This window comes from Megachile rotundata, chromosome 8 (assembly GCF_050947335.1).
Source record: "Megachile rotundata isolate GNS110a chromosome 8, iyMegRotu1, whole genome shotgun sequence".
Classification (NCBI taxonomy): Eukaryota; Metazoa; Arthropoda; class Insecta; order Hymenoptera; family Megachilidae; genus Megachile; species Megachile rotundata.
Genome location: NC_134990.1, coordinates 15274817 through 15294632, shown reverse-complemented (window position 1 = coordinate 15294632; position 19816 = coordinate 15274817). Strand labels below are relative to the sequence as shown.

General features: G+C 46.7%; 1 protein-coding gene across 10 annotated transcripts in view; it reads left to right on the top strand.

Annotated features, from left to right (window-relative positions):
- LOC100874702 (zinc finger protein castor homolog 1) overlaps positions 1-19816 on the top strand; it is a 186459-nt gene that overhangs the window by 103531 nt on the left and 63112 nt on the right. For 5 of the 10 annotated variants that reach the window (XM_012284321.2, XM_012284319.2, XM_076534814.1 and 2 more), the window contains one exon: positions 3237-3351. The gene's annotated coding sequence lies outside the window, so the exon portion shown is untranslated. Of the gene's footprint in view, positions 1-3236; positions 3352-5153; positions 6340-19816 lie in introns of those variants that run through there. The other 5 variants (XM_076534823.1, XM_076534820.1, XM_076534822.1 and 2 more) reach the window with 1 other exon arrangement.

Here is a 19816-nt window from a genome sequence, read left to right as displayed (position 1 = left end):
GAACAAAGTAAATAATTCCGACGAAATCCCGATACGTGGTAAAATACGGAGAGCATTATCGTGAAAAATTGGATATACCGAGAATGCAATAAGCTACGTGAATTGTCTCCAGGAATATTGCGTTTTCACGAGAGACCCGGTGAAATTGCATACTCGTGCATCGTTACTACCGCGAGTAGAATAGAGGAAGAATAATCTGGTAGTAAGAACGGTACCGTGGAGTATCGTTTCTATGATCGTGATTATCGATCGATAAGGTCATGACACGGGAATGCGGAGTTTCTCCTTTATGTTTAAAGGAGGCTGGATGATTGTTTGGACGAGTAATAGAGAATAACGCACGGGTAATGGATTATTGGAAGAAGCGGTGCACAGCTTCCACGAATTGCACGAACGTAAACTATTTTTGTTAACGCGATGACCCTGCAAACACGAGCTCGAGAATTGGATGGCATTGCGGCGGGAGGGAACTCTGCCAATTGGCGTGGAGCGCATACAACGAAACAATAATGACAATGTACCGAGACAGGAATATATTTATTTATCACGAGCGTACACGAATGAACTTCGGAAAGAAGCTCTCGACCACTCTAGTAAACCTTGCACTCGTTTTACAACGCGTTTCTTCCATCTATTCCTACCTCGTTGTACCTACTATACTTTCTCTGTTCGCTGATTCATTGCCGCACTCTGTTTGCTTTATTTGTCATCGATATACCTTTATAGGCTGTACTACTTTGTCTCTTCTACTCGCGGTACAGTAGACTCCGTATAAGAGGCGAAATATGTCCTCGCGGTGTATTTTCTTTATCCGAGCGATTGTTCATCCGAGAAACGTTAGGGATCACTTATCAATCATAAATCATTATCTCCACCCGAGCAAACGGTTCATCTTCCTCGGTATCTGTCGCGCGTCCTCTATCAGCTCCATCTATTCCATTTTCTCAATTTGTTCTGTCCGCCGTATCAGCGCATCCAGTTGGCTAAATCTCCTCCTTCTTGGAGCGTACATATTTCAGCGAGACTCGCTGCTCGAGAGAGGAACCTACCAGCAACGCATTCCTGAACGCACGCTCGGAATCGTGCATGGTAATTCGATGTAGCGAGCGGGAAGATAAAGGTACAAGTTTCCGTGGACGCGAAAATCGCGGAAGAACGGAGATAACAGGTCGATTCGTTGAAAATGCTCGCGAGCGGAGACGAGTATCGCGGAGCAGAAAAGGAACTCGCGAGAAGTGGTCAAACAGCGTATCCACCCACGACGTGGCATACTGTAACGAGGCTACAGTCCATTAAGTGCGTGCGGCTATTATGGCTAATGCATTACGGGGCAATAAAAAACGGGAAGTATAGCGGCGGACCGCGTGCGCACGCCCAGCAACCGGACCACATTCCTTGTCGGACGAGTATGTACGCGCTGCTCGATGCATTGCCTTCAAGTACAACGCTCGTAGATACGACGACGACGAAGACACGAGCGGCCAACTCGATTTCAGACGCACTCGATCCTTCGTACATTTGTTCGCTGACTTCTTCAGGGTCAATGGAGTAGTCGTTTCTATCGGACCGAAAGAGACTTCTTCTTCCGAGACGCGTACCAAGGCGCTAAAATTGCTAATCTTTGGTAGAAATATTCCGAAGGGCTGCGATTTTAGTCGTAATCGAGAAAAGGGAATTAGAAACGGTGCACGCAGTGACAGCTGAAGGATCCTCGAGTCTGAAAGGAAAATAGAGGGTCCAGGCTGGGGGAAAGGGTGAGAAGAATTTAGACGCGGAAACGACAGGGTGGCGGGCCCGTTAGAAGAGAAAAAAAATAGAAGAAAAAGATGCTTCAACCCTTTCCTCTTTCCTGGCTGTCGTACGGAACCACGGAAACCACCTTGGAAATTCTATTCTAAAAATACCGTAGCTCTGCGCGGTTTCTCCGTTTTTTTCGGTCGCTCTTTCTCTTCGGCCCGCTTTTTTGTCTTTCTACCCCTCGAGAGATGAGCACCGGCCATATGGTCCGCGAGGGAGAGATAAAAAATTCATATTTTCACCGTTGAAGGGCCGAGCCGCGCGATATTTTTAAACTTTGAAACGCTCGAGGAACGTTCAACTTTCCTTTGCCCGACAGTTTCACGTCTTTCTGGTAAACTTGAAGATTCTTCGTGAAATCGCGTCGTTTCCGCGGAATCTTAAGGTCGATTCTCGATGACCGATGATTCATCGATTTCTCGAGACGTTTCCAGGTGTGTCCGCTAATGTCTCTCCCCTTCTTTCTATCCTGTAACGTGGAAAGATATTTCCACCGGATCCTGGCTACCTGGAATCGAAAGTACCTTACCGATTTTTTTCTTCTCTCGATCCACCCCTCCGGCAACGACGGCTGAGCCCGGTAGCCCGTTATTTAAAGGTTCCTTTTTTGGCTAATGGTTTTCTCACATGGACACCGGAACGGTACGAACCCCTTCTTTCCTGATATTCGAAACCCTCTCGGGAAAGCTAACGAGACGCTTTCTGCTGAAAAAACCATGAACCGTTTTGGAATCCCTTTTTCTAAACCCATTAAAAGTCAAACCCATAATCTTTTTAACGTTCTAATCATTAACTTTTACTGTTGTCCTCGCACGAATCTCTTGTTTAGAGTCTTGTTGAGGGAATTTCGTCGAATTTTTGTTAGACACGGATCGTATTTAAAACGGTAAACGAATTAGTTGCAAGGGAAATGGCAGTTCGAAGGAAATACGATATTTTATCGAGGCTAAACAGGTCTTTAAGGAAACGATGTGGGACCGGTATCCTGACCTATTTCGAGAGGGTTACGCAGCAACCCTTTCTCGAACCTAACGGACCGCGTCTCCATTTTCCCACATTCTACTTTCCACGAATGCATCGACTACCTGATTTTCGACGGGGTGAAAAGCGAGAGGAATTAACCGGGATCCCCTCGTAGCGCAGGTGACGCAACGGGCTAGATAAAATGAAATTAATTTCCTGCTTCGATGATCGGATCTCTCGAAATCTGCACTACCGTTACCATCATTAACGATCCACGATGATTTTGCTTTATCAAGCATAGACTGCTATAACAAAAAATTTCATCATTTTTATGAACGATTAGCCTTGAAAGTTCAGACATTGTTCGTTTCTTTTTATGCCAAAAATTTTCTGTCCATATTTCTGTAACGTAACCTGTACGTTTTTATGTAACTTACGAAATTTCTTTGTTTCATGTTCATCTTGGACGGCAACAGCATCGAGACGCCTCGATACGATCCCGAGCAAAGCGGACGAGAGAAATGATCGCGAGGAACGAGACTGCCGAATCACCGACGAATCGAAAAGGAGGAGGAACGCCCGCACGGTTGGGTGAGTACTTGAATCGCTCCTATTTTCTCCGTTCATCGCTCTTTTCAACTTTAATCACGCTTAATACGCGCCATAAATTACCCGCGCGATGTAAATAGCTCGGAAACGTCGATCTAAAAATTGGAAGGGATCATGAATGGCCGGTGTTTCGTCGAAAGAGAAGCCAGCAGCTTATTGGTCGTTCGATTCCGATGGGAAACGTGGATCGGTTTAATCGCTCGTTCTCGCTTTTGTCTCATCTAGAACCAGTTAATTCGACACATTGTTACTCCATTATGTTTACGATCGAACCTTCGAAAGACTCGGCCTCGTTCATACGGGACTCGTGGCGAAAAAAGGGGGAGGTCTTGGTCGGACGGAGGGTGGCGAAACTCTCGACATTATTGGACAAGAGCTACCCCTGCCCGCAGTTTCCCTTCGCAGGGCGAGTCTGCGCCCTGCCGTTCTTTTGTTTCCCTATTGTAACTATGGAAAACCAGGAAAGGGCTCTTTAAATTCGATAACAAACTAACGATTTGCGATGGAATCGAGATTTTTTCGGATATAACGGTTTGCAGAGAAATTTTTTTTCATTGGTCATTTGCATAGACGGAGGACTTTGTCGCTCTTCTGTCAATGAATTGGTTCGTTTTCCTTGTTTAATGCGTATCGAATAGAAGACGATGTTCGAATAAGGCTAATAAGGAAGGATTAGGATTAGAGGGATGATCTAGTACGCGTCGTAGACGGCTCACCGTTCTCTCGAATTCGTTTATTCGTTGTCCCGAGTGTTCTCTCAATTAGCGACTATAATAAGGGCGACTAGGATAATATCGTCACCCCCAGAGAACGAATCCGCGATAAACGACGACGGCGAACGCTTCGTTTCTCGGGGGTGAAACGTGGGAGGTTCCAGCAGGGAGTCGCTCGAGAGGTTCGCGCGACATCATTGGCCAACGGTGCACCCTGGCGATTCTGCGCAGGGGTGGCGACTCTGTCGCACCACGCATATATTCTTACCGCCGACGAAACTCGTGTCCCTTTACGGGAACGGCTAAAATTCGCGATCATCGATCCGAAAGAAGAAGACATCGAACCTTATCGAGACTCGATCCATCATCGAGGAGATCCGAAGAATGAAATTCCGATCCACGGAGGATCGAAGCTGGTCGGTATCTCGTCTCGAGTCGGAAGAAAGTAACTCCCCGCGTCAACGAGGATCAAGCATCAAGTTGATCGAGCGGAATCGCGGACCCACCCACAGCCCCCTCCAGTCGCGAGGGTGACTCCGCGATAAGAAGAAGAAGCACGTGGACGAGGCATCGAAAGCAGCCCCGGGGCCCGGGTCTCGGGGGCCCGGGGCGCAGCGCGCCGCTCGCCAGCCGGTGGACGAGTGTCGGCGACGGTAGACGAAGAGCAGAAGAACGAGCAGCGTCGGAGCGCTGTGCGCGGCGGTGGCACGTTCGCCGTCCTCGTCGGTTCCGGCCGTGCGTTCTCCTTTTATCCCCGGTTCGGTCACAGCGCGACCGAACGGTCGAGCGAGAGGTTCGGGTCGGACAGAGAGAAGCAAGACACGGATAATCGCGTGGGGGAGAATCGGTCGGTCGTTCGGGGGCACCGGGACGCGGAGGAACGCCGGGGACGAGGTGGAACGACGGTGGAGGCGGGGAGAACGCGACGCGTCGTTCCGTCCGACGGGGTGGGGCATCGTTCCAGAACCGTTGGTGGGGAGCACGAACCGTGGATCGTTCCGTTCCGACGAAGAAGGGGCAGAAGCAGTGGCACCGCTCCCCTCCTCTCTGTCTCTCTCTCACCCTCCGGAGGGGTTCAGTCATCTCGCGCCAGCCGAGCCACGCGCACTCGCCAGTTTCACGTTCTGGCCTCGGTGAAAGACTCTCTCTCAGCGAGGACGCGTTACCGATCTCGCGTCGTCGTCTCTCGAGCCACGTTCTACCCCTTCGTCGAGCGGGGATGAATCGTGCCGCGTACTCGTCACGGTTCCGCGTCGACTTGCACCGGGTCGCGTTCGAGCCAGGATCTTGAAGCGTCCGCGCATAGCCTGATCGATGGACAGCTAACACCGCGGACGGAACCAGACCGCCCCCTACGGACGGAAGCCACGGAACACCCCCACTTCTCGTCGATTCAAACCGCCCCCACCCGACCGCCACGGTGGAGAGTTCCGAGACGGAGCCGTAGGCACACCGGGTACCGAGTTTCACGGGTGGAGAACCCTCGGATACGTCGCGATCATCCCCCCGAACCGACGACGCCGGAGCTTTCGCGGATGATCGAGCTTCTGGGGAAACTACGCGCGTTTCCGTTCGATTTTTCCGCGTTATCGTAATCGCGTTGTCGGTGAACGCGCGTGTACACCCCCCACCCTTAGCTGACAGCAGCACCGCTTGGAAAACAAACCCTCTCCCCACCCTCTGGCGAGGAACCGGAGAACCGGCCATCGAGGAGAGGACAGTGGCATCGCGGTGCCTCGCGAATTCTCCAAGAATCTCGGCGAATCTCTCGGCTAGCGGAAGAAAACGATGGCTCGACCGAACGATCGCGCGAGGGTGGTGGTGAATCGGTCACGGTGTCGCGTTAAACAGTGATAAACGCTCGGTGCGGCTCGGATGACAGTGCGACGCTCGGGAAACGGAGCCAGTGATTTTTCGTGGACGGTGTGAATATTTTGGCCGTGTGATATTTTTCGTGACCAGTGTGCTTGCTCTCCGAGGAGAAGAAGTTGCGACGACCTTCGGCCGCGAACTCTTCGATACGATCGAAAAAACGATGCCAAAGTTATCCGCGCACCTCGGTGGACAACCGTTAATGTCGCGAGAGTGAACGATGTCTTTTCACCGGGTTCGCTTGATCGTCGAATGAACCACGAGGATCGACGATTTCGTTGAGCGGTTTCGCCGGGTTTCGTGCTGTTTCGTCGTCGAGGACTATGTTCGCCGGAGGAGAAACGCGACGAGGAAGAAACGGGGATACTCGTTGAGAGAAGTCGAGGTAAATAGCATTCGCCTCTATTCGTTTCGATCGAACGGCTTCGAGTAGATGAAGATCGTCGCTAGGGCACGGGAAAGCGATTAAAGCGGGTCGCGAACCGACGGTTTATTTATAATTTATACGAGCGTTTGAACGTTTCCGCGCGCGTGCGGTAACAAAGTATTTGAATTATGTCGGGGAAGCGATGGGTTATTGCGGAGAAGGCTGTAAAGCAGTTGGCAACCACTTTAGCTTCGGTTTCTGAGCATTCGAGCTCGGAAGCCGGATTTAGCATCGACGAAACGCATTGTTCTGTTCGTAAGAGGGAAAAATCGAGCTTTTTATCGCGGGGAACTCTCGCGTTCCGAAGACGCGTACATGCGCCTGTCGAATGGACGAGGATATGGTAATTGCTGGTCAGGCAGGAATATCGCGTTCGGTTAGAGCGGAAAATTAGCGTTGCTCACGCTTCGACTGACTGAGAATAACCGAGAAACGCATGCTGATTGTACGCGACGATGCTATCTGGGAGACTTAAGAAAGCAGCCATTGAAAGAAACGCGATATCGGAGACCAGGGTGGAGGGTGAATTTTTATGGAGTACGAGCTTGACGATTCTTTCGACCTGACTCTGTAATCAGAATCGCCAGCCTCGATAAGCTTCGAGGCGTTCGTTACATGCTCGTTCCTTCTTCGTGTTCGATAAAATTTAACAGCGGGAATTAACTCGAACCACGTTCCTTTCTTTCCTTCGACCATTCTGTGACACGAGACCTATAATTCGATTGCATCCAGAGAAAGAAACGGCCGGTGTTTAATACGGTGCGTAGTTTAGAAACGTTGGCCTCTGTTTAGCGTTCGTGTTGGGTAATTTTCTTCATCCATCGCGCAATTTCTTACGATTATGCGCAACATGCGAACACGCAGGCTTCTTGTTCCCCATTTCGAACGTTTCCTCGATAGCTGACAGTGAGGGGTTCGTTTTACCCCCGAAACGATTTCGATCTTGTACTAAAATACGCGACCGCGGAGAAAAAGAAAAAATGGCGCCGAACGGGGATTCGTGCGAGGATAAAAAATTGTAATTGTCATGGAAGCAAAGGAAGCGAAGGGGAAAGCGGAGGAGCACACTTGTTGATACACGCGGAGGCGAATTCGGTGGAAAGGAGGAAAGGACGAAGAGAGAAAAAGAGGGCGCGGAGGCTGTGCGGAGGGACGGAGGGGAAGGAAGAAAACCTCGAAACAATTGGAGGCGCGGAGGCGGCCGCATTTCATGTTGGCTGGCATCGGCTCCCTTTAAAGAGTCTCTTGCTTTTTGTTAGCTCTTCGAAAATTATGATTGTTTGTCCGCGAGATTTACTGCTCCCGCGGCCCTCTCAGTGCGGTACAACGTAGTCTGCGGTGCCCTCCAGGGGTACCTAAGACTCCTAACCCATCGAGGACAGGGTAACGGCTGCGAGGAACGGGTGCGAGGGTGGCTCGCGGAGATTACAGAAATTCCTGCTACCGCGTCGTCAGCTTCTTTTATCCTTTTTTCCTTTCGCGACGTTGTTTATTTATCTCGCAACTCGTCCCTCGTAATCTGGCTGCGCGCAGATTAGCGTTGTTTGAATTAGCTTATCCAACTCGACGATTAAACATTTCCATCGAGCAATTTGCGTTTTGTTTGGAATATTTAGCTGCCGAGGTTTTACAATTACCTTCTTCGCAGGATGTTGTGACTTTGAATTTCATGCAAGAAAATTCTAACGGAATAATTATCGCAGCGTTGCAAATTCATCGAACGCTCCGAAAATTCGCGAGGAACGAAACGACTGAGAACCCCTGTCCTCGTCTTTATTAATGTCGCGATGCAAATACACACCGATTTTACGTCACTTCTCTTTTATTTTCATGCTCGTAAAAATGAGCTAATGAATCCGCACGCGTTCCCGGAATACGTGTAGAAACGTTTATTAAAATTAGTAATGGCGATAAAAGCGAGGCCAGTTGGTCGTTTCGAGGAACTTCCCTTCGTCCCTGTCGGTGCTCTTTCTCGTTCGTTTCGTACAGATCGCAGCCGTTCGTCGAAGATTTTCTTTCTTTTCCCGATGAATCGTGTTCAAGGTTCGAGACGACCTCGTTTGTTCGTAAAGCATCTCGATACTCTCCGTATTCCGTTGATTTATTCGCTATCTTATTGTGCCTCCGAACTAAACCCTACCTTGGTCGTCCCAAAAAGTGGCTTTCTTCTCTCTTTCTTCATCTCTCGGTTTGTTCCGGCGAGTCGTGGCGATCGCTCTATAAATTTCACGAGTCTTTCGAACCCTATATTTTCTCGTTATCCTCGCGTTTTGCACGACACGTTTTATTAAAGTACGATAATTTTACGAGGCGCAGCCTCCATCCCCCTACACGTTCCTTTCTCGTCCTCCTTTTTTTTTCGTACCCGGTTCGTTGGTATTCGCCACCCAGACAAGGATTCTCTTTTCCTCCGTTTCACGGTTTCGACGAGACGCGATTTTTCGATTAACCGGGAAAAGGAGAGCGCTCGAAATTGCCTGCAGCCCGGAGATCAAGTTTCGCGTGGAAATGGATTCTTCTTGGTGTAACGCGTTCCGAATCGCTTCGATTCTCAACGCCGTTTCACCCTTTACGAATGCGCTCTGCTCAAATATGGACAAACGGTATTAACGATAATTTAAAAATCGAGTCTTCGCGATCTGGAGGGAAAGTTACGCGATGTCTCAGTAGATTCGACCACGCGTAGGGAGACACGGTGATTATTAGCGTTTCGTTGTTCCGAAATTTTGTATTAACTCGGTCGGAGAAAGCGTGGAGGATAGTCAGAAGTATTCCGATTGAAAACGGAAGCACCGACGCGTGGCGCGCGATCGAAATTGTTTTTAAACGCTTATTCAATTATCGTTGGATCGACGATACGTCGAGGTTGGCCAAGAAGAGGATCAAGAAGAGTCGACGAGGCGGGTCGTTCGTACGCGGCCGACTGTACCTTCCCCGAGAAGGCAGCTCTCGGCAGTAAAAGGCCTAAAGTTTTTAATACTTTCAGTTGTTTTTATGGCGGCTGGCATTTGCTCTTTTTTATTGTTCGTCTCCTGTTGGCTTCTCGCTCGCTCGCGCACGACCCTTCAACCGCGATCGAGAAAAGGAGAGACGAGAGAAAGGGAGGTAAAAGGAACGAGACAGGGAGAGAGACGGAAAGAGAAACGAGTGGATGGAACGCGTGTACACACACGGTGCGAGAGAAAGAAAGATACGAGCCGAAGGAGAGAAAGACCTCAGTCAGCCTTCTCTGATGTACGACTCGGCGGTCCGCGTGAAAAAAATCCCATAAACCAGTAAAAAAGCACGGGGTCTTTGGGCCAGAAGGGACGGGAGGGACGGAACGGAGCCGGGACAAGGGAAGAAGAAGAAGAGGAGGAGGAGGAGATGGAGGGCCCAGTATCGCTAAAGGAATTCCTCTTATGACGAACCACGCGTGATTTTCTCTCATTCCCCTTACTTCGAACCTTCTTCCAGTTCGAATGTGCACTTCTTCACCTCCCTTTACAGCCATTCTCCTATTTCTTCTTCTTCTTCTTCTTCGTGTTCGTTGTCCGTTGCGTATTTCTTACCCCGAGGCTGCTTCGACGAGGCCGTGAAACCTCGCGATCTCGATGCACGAATTAAAAAGCGAAGACAGAAGAATTTCGAATGACTAATGACGGCCACATGTGCCGGCGTCGCGTCTATTCTTCTTCGTGTTCGCTCGCCAGGATCCTCTCGAACACCGGGATTCTTCGTGTTGCCTCGTCCTGATCGATTTCTTGTTCCTTCGCGTTTTCTTCGCCGGCTCTATTAGGCGACCTACATCAACAACCGTGCAGATTTATTCCACTGACGAAGAAAATGTACGATCTTGCATGCAAATTTCTGTCGGCGTTTTCAGTCATGAATATTTCTGCTTCTGTTTCGTAACGACGGAAAAATAGGATACTCGTGCACCAGTTTTCTTGTCACGTTCCTATTCGAGGGTTGATCGACGCTGTTTCTTCTCTCGAATTAAGCTAGAAAGCGTCATACGTCCAGAGTTGGAGAATTTTACTTAGATCTGATTTCGTTCGATCACGAGATTATAGGTAATTTTTTTAGAAATTTCTTCTTCGATGCTGTTATTCTATCTGGAAAGTAAAGCGGTGTTTCTTTGGCGAAGAAGGATTTTCAATAGGTAAATTATGCTTCTATGATTCCCTCGACAATCGAGTTAATTTGCAAACCATCGGTGTTCAATTTCCTCGCGAACGTACGTCGGATTTTGTTCCGCGAATCGATAGTTCATTTTGATTTTTTCGCTCGTTTCTATCGATTCATGTTTCATTTGTTCTGCGTTGCTTTCAATAATTGTTACAACGCGGATATGCAAATCCCAGGCGGATGAAACGCGCACGTGTAACGGAGGAAAGAGAGGAGATGGAGCAAAAAGAGAGAAAGAGAGAGAGAAAAAAGCGTGGCATAGGCAAAGAATACGGATTGTAGTTTTTTGCCGGACTGTAGTAGTGTATCGCCGCTCTCTATGAATAGTTATGGCTCGTTCGCATAAATTAGTCCGTAAGAATTAATAGCTAATTCAGCAGGTTTTCAATTATCGTCGAAGCGAGAATTCAGTAATACGAGCCTTATAAATATGGAAGAGATACGTTGTTGCTCCCACGGATGCCAATTTTTCAAAAATAATGCTTGTCTAATTTTATCGACGATAATAGAACACCTAATCATCGAATCAAATTACCCGTCATCGATCTTTGTTTTTTTTTTACTTCGTCGTGAACACCGAAATATTTCGATAACTAAAATTGTGAAATTTTGTAACTTTTCCGTTGCTGGAAGGAAAATTGTGATCAAGGACGAGTATCGCGTTCGATGTTCGATGTTGGGGGAAAAGGAGAAACGAGAGTCGAAGATCGGAGCAGCATCCGTAATTTCAGATAGACTCGGTGCCTGGGTGTTATTAAACCCGATAGGCCAGCGAATGTTTCTCCCTCGCGGGTGTTCCTCGACTTCAATTTAAATCGGTGACTTTGCTCTTCTGCCTCTTTCCACTTCCCTTCTTCCCTTCCTTTCTCTGTTTCTCTAGCGAACGTTGTACGTGCGTGGCGTGTACATATATCTGTCCTTCGAGGCAAGAAATCCCTTCAGGATCCTTTCGGTCAGCGAATCAAATGGAAAGGAACGAAACGAGATCTACGACGGCGGCCCTCCAATAGCGAACGTTCTTCGGTTATTGAGCGACGATAATTATCGAATTTAATCATCGATCCGTGGATCGAGCTTCTTTTGTTTATCGCTTTTCTGTGACTATTCACTTCGCTTTTCGTTCGTGAAATTTCCCTCTCTCGCCAGGGATAAGAAGTCGATTAACCGAGGCCTAACAAGCTTTGATAGTTTCTTATTCTCAGCGGGTCTTTGCTCGTACACCGGAATAAATTGTAGGTCCATTCCGGTATAGATTAATAGTCGAACGATAATCTCGAGTGATTTTAATTCTCGGTAAATAATTTACTAATTAGTTCTCTATATAAATATGTAAATTATCGAGCAATATACGCTATTGCCGGTAAAAGGTGTGTCATGTAACATAACCGCGTTAATTAATTGGATAGAAATAGACGTGAACGTGGTCGAAACGTCGTTTAGCCAGTCCAATTACAAAACAGAGAGATTTTCACGCGGTACGTAGCAATTTTCTCTCGAAAACATTCCCCGTGAACCACATACAGGTAACACCATTAAGACTGTTCACGGTTTAATTAAGATCCCGTTTGATAACCGAAGCCCGGGGCCAGTAACGCTCGAATTAATGACTTGTATCGATCCACGTGACACCGATTAATAACGCGATCAATCAAGCATCGATTTAAATATTCCTAATATCGTGTTTCCCGTGGACCGGCCTCCATCGACTCGCGCGTTCCAAAGTTTCGCGAGAAGAACTCTCGCGAACTCGCTCGTTTAATTACGTCGGAAGAGAAGAGTATCGCGTCGCACTCGAGATCGTTTGTCACGATGATTCTCTGACAAGTCAATGCCACGTTCTGGAGTCAAAGAAATCATTCATCACCTCGTGGCATCGTGTCCCGGGCGGTTATTCGCGTGCTGCTTCCTGTCAGACCGCGGCTCCTCTGGAAACAGGATCCTCCGGAATTTCTCTCGAATCCAAACTATTTCGAGGAACATCCGAATTACGCTCTAACACGGGGATTCTTTGTAATCGAAAATTTGTCGGGGTGCGCGCACGCCGCGTTTCTACCTCGTGTAATTAAGAATACCGAACAACGGCTGATAAGGAAACACGCATTCCTTCGCATTGCCTTCCTCCGACTAAATTAGAAGATTCCGTTTCGATTGAAAATTTCGCGGATGCTTGGCACATTTTTACATCGCGCAATTAAGAAGACCGATAACGCCCGATAAGAGATTCGCATTCTTTTGTGCGCCGAGGTTTCTGTATCTCGACGACGATTACGAGAACCTGCGCGAGGAAGTTCTCAGACGGTGAGAGATAAAAGGGACATCCGGAGCAACTCGTGCAGCGCCAAGATCCCTGTAACAGATGTTAATGGTCAGATACGGTGTTCATTTGGGGAGTTGATCGGAGCCTGGAATTTCTTCTTAATACTCTGATGGTATGTAGATGCTTCGATAAGAAGTTGTGGCCGGGTCTTTGCAATGTATATCACGGAATAATTAAAGTCACCGAATAATCTGCCTTTCCAAAACGAAATCGTATAAGGAAACGCGTTTAAAACGAACAAATTTCGTCGTCATACTATGATCCGTTATGGCGGATTGGTAAGAAACTTGTCGAAAAGAATAGAAAGTTCCTTCCGATATCGAAGAAAAGTCGAGGAAGTCTGGACGAAACAGGAAGCTCGAAGAGGAGGACAGTCCTGTCCGTGACAGGCGCGACCGGTTCTCCGGATCGCGTTTTCATCGACGAACGTTGTTCGTGTCGCGCGAGTTCGACCGTTATTCAAGAATTAATTCATAATTAGAGCGGCCCACCTATGGGGAGCCTAACCCACATTCCAGTCGCCAGCTGTCCCCGCCAGCAGCCTCGTTTCCAGCTTTTCTTTTCCTTTCTTCTCTTTTCCTGCCGCTCGCCCCTCTCTTCATCTTCCCTTCCTGCTTTGTATCGTCGCGTCTCTCTCGTCTGTTCACCTACACGCGTTATTTTGCATGGCTTCGTCGCGTTAACTGCGCGCTGCTCGAGCGGAGAGGAGAGAACTGGTCCCCAAGTGGATCAGCTGATTGCCGGCGAGTACACCTTTCGGCTTTTCTGCTCGACCTCGCATTGTTTCCGATCGAATTTTCTTCGAGATCTTTTCGAATCGGTTAACTTTTAAAACGTTTAAGACGGAAGTAGTGCAGAAAGTAAAAACGTTGCGAAATAGCTATTTACCGACTCGGTAAACGGTCTACGATGCTATCAAAATCTCGTAGGTGTCCTTAAAAGACTCGATCGACTTTCTTTAAAATTTGTTCCACCTTTCGAGAGACTGGAAGCGATCTCGAGCACGCGACTTTCTCAGCTTAGAAGCTTCGACGCTTTGTTGGCGCGTTAACGAAAAGGACGTTTCGCAAGGAACGCGTGGGAGGCGGTAGAAGACTCGAAAGGATTAGAAAGTCCGATTTCGCGGATCCAAATTCGAGACGTCCGATCGAGAATTCAGCCGAGTAGAATCCGTTCGTGGGTCTTTGCACCCGAAGGATTCCAACAGCGTCGTTTATGGAACGGACAAGACACGCCATTAGATTTATGATTATGCAGCACGAGGTTTATATTTATGAAAGGCACACCAACACAAGCCTGACCAGATGTCACGTTAATCCGATCTACCTGGACCAGTTCGATTCGGATCACCCGATTTACGAATTTATCGTCTCTCGATCGTCCGCAACGAACCAGTTCATCCTACCAAACAAATCATTTTCTTTTGTCGCCGGATTTCGAACAACCGTTCGCTTTTACGCGTAACGCTTCTCGACAAATAGAGCAAAAGGTTAATTAACAGAGAGAAATAGCTGACGAGGCGATTCGACAAATCGTCGCGATTTAAAAGGCGGTTTACAACACGGTTTAAAACGCGGTCGTTGAGATAAACCCGAGAAAAGCGGCGATGTCCGTTTTATCGATATTCCCATCCAGTCGAGAATCCAGTTTTCCTGAAAGTCGACTTTTTGGTCGAACTCGGCGATCGTAAAATCCGAGATACGCGATACGGAACGACTCTGAAACGCGCTATATCGTGCGTGTACCTGCAAACGAACGACGATAGCACGCGCGGAGACATACTGCAACGGAAGAATGCAACTGGCAATGTAGGTCAGCTGGATTCTCTGTTGCACGCTCTCGGGGCCTTTTATCTCCGCGAAATCGGCCGATTTCTTCGCGCGGAACGACCCGCGGGATTTTTGCCGTTCGAGCTCCTTTCTTCTCTCTTCCTTATTTCCATGAAACTCGTCGTCCCGGCACCGCGAATCATTTCGTGGGAGGATACCCGTTTCTGCTTTCTCGAAAACGATTTTTCGGCGTGAGCTTGTGGGAAAGTGGAGCGCGCGATACGATTCTCCGTTCGACGATGCAAATATATTTTAATCGCTTAGATCTCTATCGCTTCACCGATTCCGTGTCTCGCAGAAAAATTCGAAGATATTTTTTTTCTAAGAGTTTCTGTTCAGGAGTTGAAAAAAGATAGACGCGTAGAGTATATTAGATCAATAATTATATTTATAAAGGAAAAATTAAACGGTGAAGAAACTGTTAAAGAATTCGGTGCTAAAAAGAAAGAATACTGCACCGTTTCCCTATTGATAATTCTCGTTTGAAACTCATATCTCGATGGAAAAGAAGCTACAGACGAACTAAACCGAAACTGTCGAGTGCATTGCGTTACCTCCATTCTTATCTCCGTTGAGGGAACCTAAACATCTACCAACAATTTACAAACACTTGAAACATATCGAAGAACCCTCTGAATACGTTCTGCACCATAGAAATGAAACACAGTAGAAATGAAAATTTTTTTTAAAATCGAAAGCTTTTCATTAGATTCACAAATTTGGACTTTGCACTTCTGGACATGAATTTTACTTTATCACTTTCATTGTATAATTTGTACTTAAAAATTAATTCTATTACGTTATGACACCTCTAAAAAGATAATAATAATTATTACAAATGATATGATAACCCTAAATACCTTTCGTACAAAGTTCAACTATGTTTTATGTACGAAACCAAGTGTCCGGATACTTACGGACGATAGTGTATACCTGGAGTACTCGGAGGACCCAGATCCTAATTAAACTTCGAAGAATGTGGGGTTTTCTAAAAATGGTCAATGCTTTAACTTGAACAGTTTCCAACCTTGAACATACCTGTAAAAATTCGATTAGCACGATTAATAAAGCCATCAAGAGCAATTCGTAGGTTAGCAAAGTGACCAAGCATCTCGTTCCACTGATCGTCTCTCCACCATTTGATTTGACGCATGGTCGACGCTCGGTTTCCTCCCGCGCTTTGACGCAATCTCGAAATGCAGCGCGTGAAATAACCAACGCGTGTCTCGGCTCGCCGCGAATTTAGCGGGAGGATCGAATAACGCTCGGCTCGCAGGAAATTATTCGGCGAAATGTCCGAAAACACGATAAAAAAGAGAAAAACGAGGATATCTGAGAGGACGATGACTTTTCCGTGTCAGCAACGATCGTTCCCGCGAAACGACGTAACGAAATAATCGGTGTTCGATTGCCGTGCAAGCAATTAATTCCCCCCGCCGGCCGACTCTCCGATTTCTCGCGCACCGTTGCGGAATACCGACTGTTCGGTTCGATCACGCGCGAAAAGAAAGAACACCGTGAACACGAACGGAACGATATCGCGTGCGAGCTACGTCACGTTCGAACACACGGAGATCCGATTAAACGAGCGACGATAAAAATTATCCGTGCGAGAAACGATCGTTGCGACGCCTCTTTCGCAGCCTCGTCGATCGTCGCGATTAAAAAATCGTTTGTTTTTAACCCTTTCGAGCGGTAGTTCGCTGCACAAGCATAACGATATCTCTATAACGTGTCTAGGTTAAACGGTCCCTCGTCGAAGCGTGCTCGTTAACTTGCACGGAATTAACGCGATCTTCGGTAACGAGGTTAAAGAGGAATCAAGAAGACTATCGTTTCGTTTATTGGTTTTTCGACGTTTATTCACCGTTCGGCTTTCGATTATGATCGTAACCTTACGCTCGATCGTTTCCTACTACGACTTAATCTCTAATCAAATAAATTCCCATGCTTCATACCTCAGGGTGGGACAATCAGTCTCATAAAGTTTCTCCATTTTGTATTCTGGATCGGAAATGATCGATTACGCACATCCATCGACGAACAGAGAAAACAATACGATTCGATGGACCTCCCTAAACTTCGAGCACACTCGCTTCGAGTAGTTTTCAAACGATCTCGAGACTCGCAGAAGGTGGTACCAAAACGAGTGTATCCACGAGCAGGAACTGTTTGCAAACCTCAAGATCACTCCAAAGACAAAGTAAAAAGTAGGGAAAATAAAGGAGTATGCAACCTCCGTATGTCCTAGACTTTCCTGCATTTTTACTCGAAAAGTACGATCGTTATCCAACAGGTGTCTAGGAATAAACGATCTCTGGTCGATCTCGGAGGAGAACGATTTCAGAAAGCGGAGAAATATATCTGTTGTTGCCCGATGGAAATATAAGCGGAACCACGAGGGTGTCCAGGTTAAAGAAACCGAAATTCCAGGATAAAAAAGGGAAGGGAAGGGCGATCTCACGGCGCTTTCTTGCGCTAACCAAAAGGAACGAAGGGCCTCTATTCGTCTCCTTATTGAGACGATCCAAGGGAGGCAACGACGATTGGATCGGTCCCGGGCGTTCGACTTTAAAAATTCGAACAACTTTTTCCAAGGTTGGCGCGGGACAATTTACGACAAAACCCGGTCAATCCGCGCTGTGTTTCTGAAATTCAAATCGTGGCCGAGCCGTTGAAGCGGAGAACCGCCACTTTTTCCACGCTCTCTCGCGCTCTCCTCTCTCGAAACGATGAACAGAAAGGCGCAAGAAAGACGGTGGGGGAGGCGCGGACTCGCGCGCGCACGTGAGCCTCTCTAAATTTAAATTTACGATTTCTCCCGCTCCGCACCGCGCCGCTTGTCGCGGCGGACGCTCGTCTTCATTTCGCTCGCGAGACTCGTCGTCTGATCTTTTCCCGAAAACCTTTTCGTTGGACCTTCGACCGGAAATCGCTGCATCTCCTCTTACTGGCTCACATTTTTCCGATTACTTCTTGCGGACAATTTTCGTCCACCCTTCTTGCATTTTTTTTTAGACGCGAAGTCCTTTTAGAACACTTATCCATTCTGATCGATTCCAACGTCTTGTATCTATTACTGTTAATGGACGATAAAAGATTATCTGAATGATCGAACGTTTAATTAATCGCAACTTAGGTTTTGTAAAAGTTTGAAAGATTGACGTTTCAGGAAATTGAATGATTAAGTACTCCGTTGACATTTGAAGATGCTTAATGAATTGAATCTCGAGTTTCGCAAGAGTTTTAAGAAGCCTGACACGAAGGAGGTAAATGTCGAGTTGACGAATCTCTTGTGAAAATTTGGAAAAATTCGCGTCTCGAACGGTACTCGAGACTGCAAAGAATTTAGTAGGACACCTCTTAATCGTCCGTGTACCCGCTGGCTACGTTGTCGCATATTCTTGATTTCATTTAATTTAAGTATAAACTCGCGCCAACAAACGGCTGGTATTTCGAGGGGACTGAAACGTTGGTGCTTGCGTGCCTCGGGTTTAACGTGAAAATAGCAAGGAGACAAAGCTCCACGACGCAATTTGTCATCCTTTCGAATTTTATTCCGCGCTCAAAAATGGAAGGGTATATCCCTTCTCGAGCGTTGAACTTCTTGGAAGTTGCACCAGATGTGCTCGTGATTCGCCGAGAACACTTTTATAAGCGAGAAATTCATTGTACTCGCTCGACGAAATAAACGTTTCTTTGAAAATTCTGCGAAGCTTTTACGTAACGATGTCGCACGAGAACATGTGTCTCGATAAATTACAGAATCAATCGCTTCTATTACCTTTTGTTTCTAATCGTTATTTAAATGTGACGTAAAAGGTTAAATTCTTCATATTATACCGGTTGTCGATTGTCGTCCACGCAGCTACTCCGCTTCGCTACTTAATTATATATTTAATGTACCCGTTCGCGTCTTCGCGCTACTCTGTTGCGGACATAATAACTGACATTTCGGACGATCATTTCGAAATCGGCGAATCATGGTAACAGGGTGATTCCTCGGAGAAAAATGCGAGGATGTAATAGGCGTAGAACGCGATTGGAAGTACTCGATAATTTCGAGCGAATAAAATTCAACAACCGCGAAGAAAAAATAACGTTACCGTGTTTTCGAAATTTCCAACGAATTGCAGGAGAAATTCGTAGGTACGAAAAAAAGCTGTTAATCGATAATCAGTTGTTCGATCCATAGCGAAGGAGAAGGAGAACATTTCTCGGGGCCGCTTAAGCCGTTCTTAGTCGCTTATCTGCGACCGGTGGCGTTAATTGTTCGATACACAGCCACCCACGCACGGAAGTCGACTTCCTCGTCTAATCGCCGGGCGGAATTTAGTTTCTTGATTCGGTATTTATGCGCGGCACATTTTTCAGCGGAATTCCCGTGAAAAGAGAGAGAAAGAGAAAGAGAGAGGGCACGCGATATATATCGTCCGCGATAAAACACGCCGAGGTAGATCCGCGAGCATGAATAAAAATTCGATCTATTCGCGTATAAACTTGATTTGATTCGAGCATTAAACGCGAATCGAAATTACCGCTTGCATTTTATTCGTTTTATCCGCATCGACGAACATTAATTTTTTATTCCCACTTTTTTTACCCGTTTGATTGTTTATTCTGTGCGCTGACGCTTGCACATATTACGTTTTTGCTTATTATTTATTGTAATATTTTACGGTTTACTTTTGTTCTATTATGCAGAAGCATAATTATAGAAATTTTCCGAACGATCGAATAACGATTCGGGACACGAAATTTTTATTTTGGAAGCCGTCTTTAAAAATGATGTTACTAATTTTTTTTTGTATTCTATACCAGCATGCCTGCAAGGATGATCTACAGCTAGTAATCTTTGCATTGAATCATTTATGTTTTCCTTCTTACAATTACTTTCCAAGACCGCGAAAAAACGACAACACAGCTGGACAAAAAGATTCCATTAAAATAGGAAAAAAGTGTAGTGTCAAATGTGTTTTTGAAAACATCGCGATAAAAAGATGATTTGTAATCAGCATTATTTTCGAGGCTAACTTTTTTTCTCTCGACTCATTATGCATGATTTTATTAACACATAGAACAAATAAATTCTAAAGGTTGTATTACAACCAGCAATTTA